At 39.1% G+C, this 11818-nt stretch overlaps 1 long non-coding RNA gene across 1 annotated transcript; it reads left to right on the forward strand.

Moving 5' to 3' along the window:
* The first annotated feature begins 325 nt into the window (after positions 1–325).
* On the forward strand, positions 326–8990 carry LOC125391324 (uncharacterized). The gene is made up of 3 exons (XR_007229069.3): positions 326–421; positions 8514–8626; positions 8711–8990. It is a non-coding gene; the product is annotated as an uncharacterized LOC125391324 (long non-coding RNA).
* The last annotated feature ends 2828 nt before the right edge of the window (positions 8991–11818 follow it).

The raw sequence follows: 11818 nt of genomic DNA on the forward strand, positions 1-11818 counted from the left end.
AGTTTCAAGCTGTGGACTAGTGAAGACCTGGAAACCTGCAAGCAAAGTTCAATGGGCCATGCTGGTGGGAATATGGGACAGGAGAATGCGAGTGGAAATGACACCGAAGGTTTCAGATGGAAAAAGACTCACGAACTGGACTTGGAGGTATCATATTTGTATCATCTTTGGTATCATATTTGGACAAAATTACACTTATATCTGTTGTGTCCTTAAAACGTAACCGAGGCTGAATTTAAAACTACTGAGTCGCAGCGCGATGAATGCCGGCTGCTCTTAGGTGACCGTTAGCTGCTCTTAGCGCGATGAATGCCGGTTGCTCTTAGGTGACCGTTAGCTGCTCTTAGCGCGATGAATGCCGGCTGCTCTTAGTTGGTGTTACAGGGAAGCAGAGCAGAAAGACGTGAAAATGTGTGCTCTTGTGAGTAAAGAACCCTGCATATGGTTAAAGCTGTACACAGTGTAAAATGTAGGGTTTATGAAATGCAGCTGAAAAAGAAAAAGAAAAAAAAAAAGATTGGTCTAACTCACTTGGCACTCTAGTGGGACAATTGGCAAAGTGCTATGGAGGTTAGCCCCAGCTGGCGTCCCGTGGGGATAATACTACACCCCATTTGCAAAGAGGATCCTGAACACAAACATCCAGTTTGATGTCCGCCAGGACATCACTCCATCATTTCAGTAGGACTGCATAGGGAACAATTTTCTCAAGTGCATCCAGGTAGGTGACCTGGCTCCATGGAAACTGTGAAAAGGGGAAAGACTATGCCTCAAGCTGGCATCCTGGTTTAATATGATCCATATTGTGCTAGTTTCTTGGGCAGGAGCCACAAGGATGAAAGAGTGGTAGAGGTTTTCACCACCATTCTGGAAACCTGCCAAATCCAGCTAATTAAGGCGTAGCGAGGTCGAATCCCTTCATCGAGCTCCAGAATGGGCTGATTATCAAGTTTTGAAGGTGAAGCCTAAGTTGTAGTGAAGACCTCATGATAGTGGAGATATCAGGAATAGCACATTTACCGAGATAGCTGTGGCAAGGAAATAAAGTCCAACAAGACCATCCACAATTATTATAGGCAGCAGCACTGGAGAAGCAGGGCTACCCAAACCCTTTGAAGCCCACAGGATGTCATTACAACCAAGGACCTAGAGCTTCATAGTGTGGTGTTTGACTGCTTCATTTTGACCATTGTCCCTTGCTCTTTTCTTGCTATTTTCCCCATCTTCCATTTTGGAATGGAGATGGCTATTTTGGGTCATTGTATGTTTGTATGTAATGAATATGGCTACTCCATGCCATTGTATGTTTAATGTCTGTAATTTTTTGTTTTATATGGGGCTCACAGTTAAGAGACTCCCTTTATTTTCAAAAGGGACTTTAAGGACACTAAGAGAGACTTACATAGCTCTAATCTACATGGGAAGTAGAAAGTAGAAAAAGACAAGATCTCCTGAGTAAATTGGGAGCATGGGGACCTTGGGGGAGGGTTGAAGAGGGAAGGGGAAAGTCAGGGAGAGAAGCAGAGAAAAATGTAGAGCTCAATAAATATCAATAAAAAAGAGACTTTGAGTCTTTGTTTTTTCAATGGCATTGGAATGGTTTAAAGAGTGGGGACTTTTGACATTAATTGAGTGCATTTTCTCCTTGAGATGGCTCTGAATCTATGGGAGTCAGGGGCAGTGCTGCGATTTGAATGTAAAAAGACCTCAACAAACTCCGGTGTTTAAATATATAACTTGGCAATGTGGCAGGCGATGTTGTAAAACCTTTAAAGGTAAAGTCTAACTGGAAGAAGGGGTTGTTGTGGAATGAACCTTAAGATTTACAGCTTGATGGGATGCTCTGGCTAGTGTTACATCAAAATGGCACAAGCTGTAGTCATTGTGTAAGAAACCTCAACTAGGAAGGTGCCCCAACCAGATTGGCTTGTGGGCAAACTTGTGGGGTATTTTCTTGATGAATCATTTTGGGTAGTGTTATCTCCAGGCAGGTGGCCCTGAAGAGTATAACAAAGAAGGCTGAGAAACCATGGAGAGCAAACCAATAAGCAGCACACTAAGGCCTCTGCATGGGTTCCTGCCGCCAGGTTCTGATCTTGAGCTCCTGCCCTGACTCTCCTTAATGATGGACTATGATGTGGACATGTGAACTGAAACAAACCCTTTCTGCCACAACTTGATTTTGTTCGTGGTATTTTACCACAGCAAAAGGGACCCTAAGATACCTACATTCCAACTAGACATATTTCTTTCTGCTTCCTAAGTGCTGATAGGGTTGTAGAACTTTAACCTGAGGCCTCTCAGCAGTAATGCTCCCCCCTCCCCTGGGAACCAAGGACCTAACAATTACACATACATGTTGATGGAGGAGGGTTATCTGTCTATTGTGTTATTTTCATTGGTCAATAAAGAGACTGCCTTGGCCCTTTGATAGGACAGAAAATTAGGTAGGCGGAGTAAACAGAATAGAATGCTGGGCATTGAGGCAGACGCCATGGAGCCAGGCACCAGGTCAGACATGCTGAATCTTTTCCAGTAAGCCACCACCTTGTGGTGCTATACAGATTATTAGAAATGTGTTAATCAAGATGTGAGAGTTAGCCAGTAACTAACTCTCTAGAGATAATGGGCCAGGCAGTATTTAAATGAATACAGCTTATGTGTTATTATTTCTGGGGCTAAGCTAGCCATGCGGGAGCCAGGTGAGGCGAAAAACAGGCCTGCCCGCAGCTCCGTACAACATATGGTGCCCAACGTGGATAACTAAATCCACAGAAAGCCTGACAACACGTACTGAAATGTTGGAAACTTTCCATCTCCCTGAGTCCTTGTGAGTGTTCTCCAAATAGAGTTCCATTCCTGAAATTGGGAGAAGATAACCCACAGATGTCCACAGATGTTTTGACTCAGTCCCTGGGAAAGGGGCAAAGTAACCCTCAAATGTTTTCTCTTACCTCACCTGATCTGACAACCATTCTCCAGCCAATTATTGGTAATAGCCCTTTGAATAAGTCAATCATAATAGTTGAAGAACAACCTCTCAAACTCCCTCCTTGTTTCTGTGGCCTTTTGCTTCAAAAATAGCCTGTACCAACTATTTGGGGTCTTTCTGGCTTCTCGAATGCTAAAAGATCCTGTCGCAACAGAATTAATTAAAATCTTCATCAACTGTGGTGTGTGGGTGGTCGCTTGGGGCACCTCCTCTTCGGTGATTGGACTCCAGGGTCCAACAGGGCAGAAACATATTCTGTAAGCTCCCACTCTCATAGAGAAGCCATCCCAAAGTCGTTCGCATCTTCATGGACTATAATATGCCTACAAACCCTGATCCAAAATAACTCCTTATTTTCTGCAGTTATTTCATTAGTTATTTGGTTGCATCAATGAAAAGAGCATTTGATATACTGAACAGTAAAGGAAATATTGACAAAAAGTGAATCTTGAGCTAGAAAAAGACAAAACTTTCTATGTACTTCTATTTATAAAACTTTTATAAAGCATGCCAATGCCTGAGAGCAACAAGGAGATAGAAGGTGATAGAGATTGAAAAGTAGCATGGAAAACTATTAGCCCTGATTTACTTACTCTCATTACAACCAAGGACCAGAGTACTTTGGGCACTGCCAGAGTTTGCAGCACATACCTTCACTACCTGGAAGCTGTAGTATGAACAATAGAGGAACTATAAACTAATAGAGGAACGTTGTTCCATTTCTGGTACCACAGGTTTGAAAAACAGTGGGCAGCTCAGTCAGGGATAGGAGAAACCACCACCCACACCTCTTGCCAGTTTGCTGTAAAAGAAATACTGAGAAGAGACAAGAATAGTTGAAAGAAATAGTGGCCTTCTATTCTGAGATCTAAAGAAACTGCCAAATACTTTGAGACGTTGTTTGGGTAAGGTATGCAATATTTAGTCCTTCTGCTACAGGGGAATGACCACCAATCTGGGAACACATACTGGTCATGAACATAAGCAACCTTAAGTCAATTTACCCTAGCAAGAAAGGTTCTGGACCAACATTCTCATCTACTATCTTGTCACTGAACATGCTTTTCAAATGAATTGTCTTGTTTCAATACTTTGTCTCTCGGTTTAATTGGCTGCCTAGTTGTTTTAGCAGTTGGATCTTATTTCTGGTATTGTCTTGATTCATACTGAATGACACAAATGTGCAAACATACGTCAAAACCCATATTCAGTTTAATATATGTCAAAAATCATGGTATGTAATTGGTAATCAAACGTGTTCTAAGACTGTCAAAAGATACTGCAATTTAAAAGAAGGTTGAAGATTGTCTTAAGACACATCATGTTTCAATATGAGGGAAAGAGGGATGACCTTGTGACAAGTTACAGTGAGGAAGCAGTGGAAGGATTTAAGAAAAGATGCCAAGGAACTAGCTCATCCATTAAGAGGGATGGAATCACTCATACTGCTGAACTCTGCTGAAATTCAGGATGAGACACTGTGCCGTGTCCATTGGTTTTGGATATTTGAAGGCCAGAGTGGCTTTAATAAGATCCACCTTCTGAAATGTGTACCCAGAAGTCAGAACAGAATGGGACAAATTTGAGATGAAGATCTTGTGATGTAGGATGTATTATTTTTTCCAGGAAGATGGCTGAAGTGACCAGGAGAGCAGGTAAAGGATATGTTTCCCAGAGGGTACAATGTGACGTGGTGTGGAGGTGTGTCTCTGTCAGAGAGACACAGAGGATACGTTTCTCAGTGGGTACAATGTGATGTGGTGTAGGTGTGTGTGTCTCAGCTAGAGAGACACAGACAGAAAGGAAGCAAACGATCAGCTGGTACCAATTCCTCCAAAAGTAAGAGGAAGAGGCTGAAACATAGTTTGATGAATTGGCTTGATGAATTGCCAACAGATCTCTTTAGGCAAAATGAGAGTTATTTCTCAAAATAGTTCCTGTAACAGTGTCCAGATTTCAGTCAGTACATTTGTAGACAAATAGATGAAAGTGTAGAAAATTTCATCAAATCCCTCAAGCTAATAAATCACCACAAAGTTATAAAATAAAGTCTCATTCTACCTGGCTTCTCACTAAACTTTAATCTGCATTCCAGGTTGTAACTATGGTAAAATCATTTTTTAAGTTTTTCATTAATAAAGTACTACTCAAAAGTTTAAGAAGTCAGATGTTAGACATCTTGTTCGCAATACGTTAGTTGTCTTGATTGCTTTCTACTGAAAATATGGAACATATTACTTAGATTCAAAACACCTCGTTGTTTTTAGAGGCCAGTAGATGTGCAGTTTCCATACCTAGTTTCTCATGTCATTTCCCATTAATTTAGGCCTCTTCTGTGTTGTAGCAATGATGGAAAAGCTGAGACAGGAATGATAGATTAGCATACTTGGTATAGGCCTTTGTTAAAAATATATGTTCAAAACACATTGCACACATGCCTGAAATGTTCAAAGAAAAACTAAAATATACATTTTTTTTTAAAAAAGCATTACATTAGAATTCAAAGAAATCTTTGCATCGTGATGTTTGTCATTTCCACTGCCCTGCATAGAGTTTAGGGAAATGATGAAGCCAAGGTTCACCTCAAAGATAAATAATAAGATACTACAACTAGGTGTGAAAATAACTTGTGTCTTGCTTAGGCTGGCGTTGCAGAGTACTGGGAAAAGAAAGAAGCCAGGGAACTTGGGTATGCCTCCAAATTGTGCCTTAAAAGTGTGCCTTATATTTCATCCCTACTTACCTAGCACCTGTGTGGCGTATTTTAGGATTCCATGTGAAATTTTGTATTCACCACAAAATAGCTCCCTTGTTAAAAAGAAGGTCTTAGTTTCATCTTTAGTTTTTGGAGTAACTGTTTTAGGATATTCTTGATTTTTGCAAATTTTACCTTTCAGATTAGATAATATTTAGTGATGAGTGTGATGTACAGCACTGACCAAGTCCTGTTTTGGAGTTTGTAAAACAGCATCAGCATTCTGCAGAGAGTCCTTGCTCGGCAATCAATCTCTGCGGAGAGCACAACATTACAGCTACCCACAACAAGGAAGTAAACAGTGCAGTCAATCCCTAGGAAGATCAAGTGCTGAAGTTGGAGGGTCAGCCACAAAGGCGACTAATGGGACAGCCTCTGCTTACCACTTAATTTATAGTTCACAAGTGCCAGGTACTTTCCACCGGGATTCAAGCATAAGGACACAGAATGTTAAAGAAAATTCAGCTAAATTTCTGAGTAAGGGGCTCCAACTTCATAAAGTCAAAGGTCTGAGCCACTTGGATTCCTTCTGCATGAGGATTCTAAAGTTGCTACTTGGTTGCTCTATCAATTTTCTATTTAAGTGGGTGCTAATAACTTTTGGACGTGGGTTGAGAGACACGAACAGTCTGAATGTGATATGGTCCATTAAGAGTGTAACTTTATCATTTTCAAATCCCCTGCAATTTTCATCCAGCCTCAAGTCCTATTCAGATAGAAGCAGTTGATGCTGGCCCAATGTCTAGGATGTTCTGTTTCCAGACATAGTATCCTCTTGGCAAACACTAGCCGATCGCTTCCTCCGTGCAAACTTTGACAATAAACTTTGTCAGGAACGTGCAAGTATCATGATCTTCACATTTTTACCATTGTCCCAGAATCTCCTAAACCAGGCTAATGTTTACTCCCTTTCTTTCCAGAGGTTCCTAAGGAGAACAAATTCACTGTGTCATAACAATTTGAATGATGTTTCCTTCAGATTTTGTGTTATTGTTACTTAATCAGTTTAGCTAATTCATGCTTCTCAGCATCATTCTTTGGCTTTCTAATGAATGCATTTTATAGTTCTAAGAGCTCTGTGAGCCTGCAAACATAGAAAGTTCTAAGTTCTTCACATTTAGAAAGCTTGAAGTTGTCCAAGGTCTTCCGAATATAAAATATCAACTTACCCACCTGCAGCAAAACTTTTTAAGCAAAAAGGTACCTGAATTTGTTAGAAACCTGTTGTTAATAATAGCAGTACTAAATCTGATCAGCTTTCCTGCAAATTTCAAACACTCTGATACAAGGTTGATTCAAGTTGCAGAAACATATGCCGAGTTTGAGATGAGAAATACGTACAAAACCGAAGTGTTAAACTTTCCAATTACTTCAACTTAGTATAGATGTATTTAGAAAAATGAATTTTGCCCCTTGTCTGACCTTCTTTTTCTGTGTGTTATACAAAACTTCAAATGTCTAACAACCTTAAAATAAATTACTGATGTTTTATACCCTAAGTGACAATTGTTTTCTCTGGAGCATTGCAGTCTTCCCTGGATCTTTCTTCCTTTCCCACGATAACAAAAAATGAATGAGAAAAGAAAATATTTCATAACTCTGATATATCAATTATCGCCTATGCTTGTGAAATAATTTATATAAAAATATAGCTATTTTGATATAAGATCATGAAACACAGATCATAATACACAGATCATGAAAATCAACCTTCTTGTTTTCCAAAGGAGGAAACAAAAATGTCAAACTTGCTAGTTGCTAACATGGTTTCCCTTGTAATTAGTTCAAATTAGAATTTGAACATGTAATTTCTGTCTATTCCCTCCCCACCATGAATGCATTATTTTTTTCCTCTAACCCAAATGATTTATGACTGAGAATAGCCTCTAGTGAGTGAGATCTCCTTACTCCAATCATGTTAAAAATTCTCCTCAAACTCTTTACTAAGTAGAGTACCAAGAAAGAGTAGAGTCTATAACCTAGAAAGACAGGTTTTCATAAGATATTAATGACAGTATCCAGAGAGCTTACAGTATATGTGAAAACAGCTAAGGAAAGCTTTCAACTGTCATTTATGTCACATTTAAGATACTTAGTGAAAATACTATAGTGGTAATATACTACAAATAACATCTCAGTAAATACCCAAAAGCAAAATTACTATAGTCTAAATTTCTGAGAATAATATTGTAAAACTAAAACTAACAAGTAAATCTTTATATATTCCTATAAAGCTTCTCCCCTCCTTGTAAACTCTCTAGAGTCCAGCATTTGGGAAATTAAGTAGTGAGTCCTTTTGTTTTTAAGTATTTAATAAAAACAAAAACAAAAACAAATATTTCTTCTGTAGTAAGCTTTCTTGTTGGGCTATCTTTGGACTGTCAGCCCACAAATAACAACCCAGAGACATATTATTAGCTTAGGTTTTTTCCCAACTAGCTCTTAAAAGTTAATTAAGCCAGGCCTTTGAATGTATGCTCTTTCACGTGGCTCAGTTTCCTCTTATAAATACGGCACATCTGATGTGCTCTAAGTTCACTGGAGAAAACCCACATGCCTAGATTCCTCCTTCTATTCCTTTTTTTCCCCCCAAATCCAACCTATCCTCTCCTGCCTAGCTATTGGTCACTCAGTTCTTTATTAAACCAACCAGAAGGCACCTTAGGTAGAAACACATCTTAGTGTTCACAAATATTCCCCAACATTCTTCTCTTATTGATTCTCTCTTTCCATATCTTATCATCCTGTTTCCTGGCTTCTGTGAAGAAATTGTCAATAGCTTGAAACAATTGAACAGGAAGTTAAAAGGACAAGTTTCTTCCCTGCACTTTGTTCATTTCCTTGGAAACTAAGCACAGTTGCCCGGCAGACCACTACAGGTAATAGAGGACACTTGTGACTGTTGTTGAGAAACCGGTACAACAGGTTTGGCTAATCTTCTTTGTTACTGTATGTTTATTCAGATATTCACAGAAATGGTTTGTATGAGGAAGGAAGACCCTCCCAGAATGTACGAAGAACACTTCCACATGGGCTTGGATTCCAGACTAAATAGAGAAAAACAATGAGTAGAGCACCAGCATCCATCGCCACGGCAGCAGCACTTCACATTCCTGTCATCGTGTCTCTCCTGACACGTATATCTTCCTAACTCCCTGACCAGAATGAGTTCCTTCCCTGGCTGAGCTGTTTTTGTCTGGAAAATGAAAACAGTAATGAATAAAACAAATTTTATTATGATTTTAAAAAGGCTTTGTTTCAAAGAGAGCCAGGCCGCTTGTTCGTCCCAGCCACCCGGCTAGCTTATCCCTGAAATAACCACACAGAAATTGTATTAATGAAATCACTGCTTGACCATTAGCTCTAGCCTCTTATTGGCTAACTCTCACATCTTTATTTAACCCATTTCTATTAATCTGTATATCACAACGTGGCAGGGGCTTACCGGCAAAGATTCAGCATGTCTGACTCTAGCGGCAGCTCCATAACATTTCTCTCTGACTCTGCTGCCTTTCTCCCAGAATGCCATTTAGTTTCCCCCACCTACCTAAGTTTTTCCCTATCAACAGGTCCAAAGCAGTTTATTAACCAATGAAAGCAACACAAAGAAGGACCTCCTACACCAAGACTTTTATATTTTTATATATGTTTTGTCTGTATGTAAGTTATCTACATACGATGTGCATGTGCAATGCCCATGGAAATCAGAAGAAGCCAGATCCTCTTGGAGTCACAGGCAGTTGTGAGCTCCTGGATCTGGGTACTGAGAATCAAACTGAGGTCCTCTGTAAGAGCAGCATGCACTTTTAACTGCTGACCCATGGCTCCAGCCCTTAATCTAACAGTTTTTAATGGTTCAAATGGACTGGACTTAAAAGAAAATTTCATCTATTAAAAGTAAAGCACCTATATAAACTCTAAAGCAAACTGATGATTAGGCTGTGAGCTGTGGACGTCAACATGGTGTCTAGAAGTAAATACACCATCAAACGCATGAATGGTGAGTGTGTCAGTTAAGATCTCAGCAGCTTCCTGATTTTGCTTTGGTTGTTATCAAAAGTTGTTAAAAGGTTCACCTTTGAACGTGAGTAGCCCAAACAGCCTGCAGAAAACTGTGACTATTCATCTATCTCCCCACCACCTAGTGTGCCAATCTCATAAATGGGAAGAAGGCTTTGGTCATTATAAATGCCACAGTACATTGCAGCTGTAGTAATTCACAATCGCAGAAAGACCACAGTACAGAGTGAAAATAAGGAGTTGAAGAACATAGGATGGCATAGAAATTAGTCAGTACATGAAAATAAAACTGTTTATTTTGGTAGTGAAAAAATACAACTCTGTATTTTGAAAATAAAGATAAGCTCTCCTAGACTTCAGAAAAATTAATCCATATTTGGAGACTGTGTTTCATGCTACAAATAGCATCTCAGTGAAAACACAAAAGCAAAATTCCGGCTGTCTACATTTCTGAAATAGTATTCTAAAACTGAAATGAATTTCAATGTTTAATCATAAATCACAACTAACAATAAGGGAAACAAACTCAGTCACCTAAGTTTCAGATCAAAACATTATTTATGAGTCTTGATCTTGAGTAAAACTTAAAAATTATAATCATACTCAGAAACAAATTACAATGAAAGCAATGTATCAAAATTTGGGGATACAGTCATAACATTTTATAGCAAAAACCAAAACCTTCAACCAATTTTACCATTAAATAAGCAAAGAACAACTAAATTAATATGATGTTAAGTTTAATAAAATAAGACTAGTAAACAATAGACTGAAATTCCAAAATTTCATAGAAGTTTATGTAAAAGTTTCTAAAAGTGCACCTGGAAATATGTTACAAATGACAATTTCCCTGGAATTACCTTTATTCTTAAATACTTTCCTTGTCTCTCAAATGAGAAGTGAACAAATGTTCTGGCTTATCTAGGACATTAATCTGTCTCAATCCAGAATCATGTCTAGCACTATAACTTCTTGCCATCTGAGACATGCACACAGTCTCTAACAGAAATACCTACTAGAATAATATTGCTAAACATCAAGATGACATTGTCTGATGGTGGGACCACTGTTTTTTTTTGGCTAAAATAATTACTTTTCCAAACCAAACATTTGTACCAGCCTGTTGGCCATTTTTACATTCTCTTAAGGTCAGAATCAGAACATAAATGCTGAGACAACAGTGCCAGAGAGAATAATACCTTCACAAAGTGTTGAATTCTAAGGAACATATCCTGAGGCAACTACGTAACTGGGTAAAAGTCATACGGAGTTTACTTACAGAGATCTAGACTGTATAGCCTATGCCAGCCAGGCCCAAGCATGTGTCTCTACTGCTTCTAGGCCCACAGTGAAATACAACACGGGAGTGCATCTAGTATGCGGGAAAATCCTCAGTTAAGAGACTGTGAACAAAAGCTCTATAGGGCTGTGCTGGAGAAAGTGAAGCAGGGCACCCTGCTGACAGTTCACTTCTTCCTGGTAGAAGGTGACTATGCTATGATAATCATGAGAAAGTACAGGGCAGTAAGTACAGGAGCCAGAACATTGTTGCTCATCAAGGACTACTTACTATACATTGTGAGTTCTTCCCCGTGCTATGACTGTCAGTACAGCTCTGTGGTGGCTTAGTTGTTTTAATATTAATGATTTATTTTTCTTTGGCTTTATGAATAACCAAAGACTCATGCTGGTGTCAGAGTGTTTTAAAGTAACTAGAAGGTTTTCCATAATGCCACACACTTTTCATGGAACCATGTAAAACAAGGACGCCCTTGAAGACACTGACCCAAGAACTGGTTTTTGTTGGAGCCATGATGATGAATGAGTCCAACATACGAGGTAATTTACGTGTGTTCTGGAAAGCCGCTTGTTTGTTTCCTGGCCACCCAGACTCCTAAAGTAACCACACAGAAATTGTATTAATTAAATCACTGCTTAACCTATTAGCTCTAGCTTCTTATTGGCTATCTCTTACATCTTAATTTAACTCATTTCTATTAATTAATTTCTATTAATTTGTGTCTCACCACGTGGCTGTGGTTTACTGGCAA

This window comes from Myodes glareolus, chromosome 16 (assembly GCF_982192425.1).
Source record: "Myodes glareolus chromosome 16, mMyoGla1.1, whole genome shotgun sequence".
NCBI classification, from domain to species: Eukaryota; Metazoa; Chordata; class Mammalia; order Rodentia; family Cricetidae; genus Myodes; species Myodes glareolus.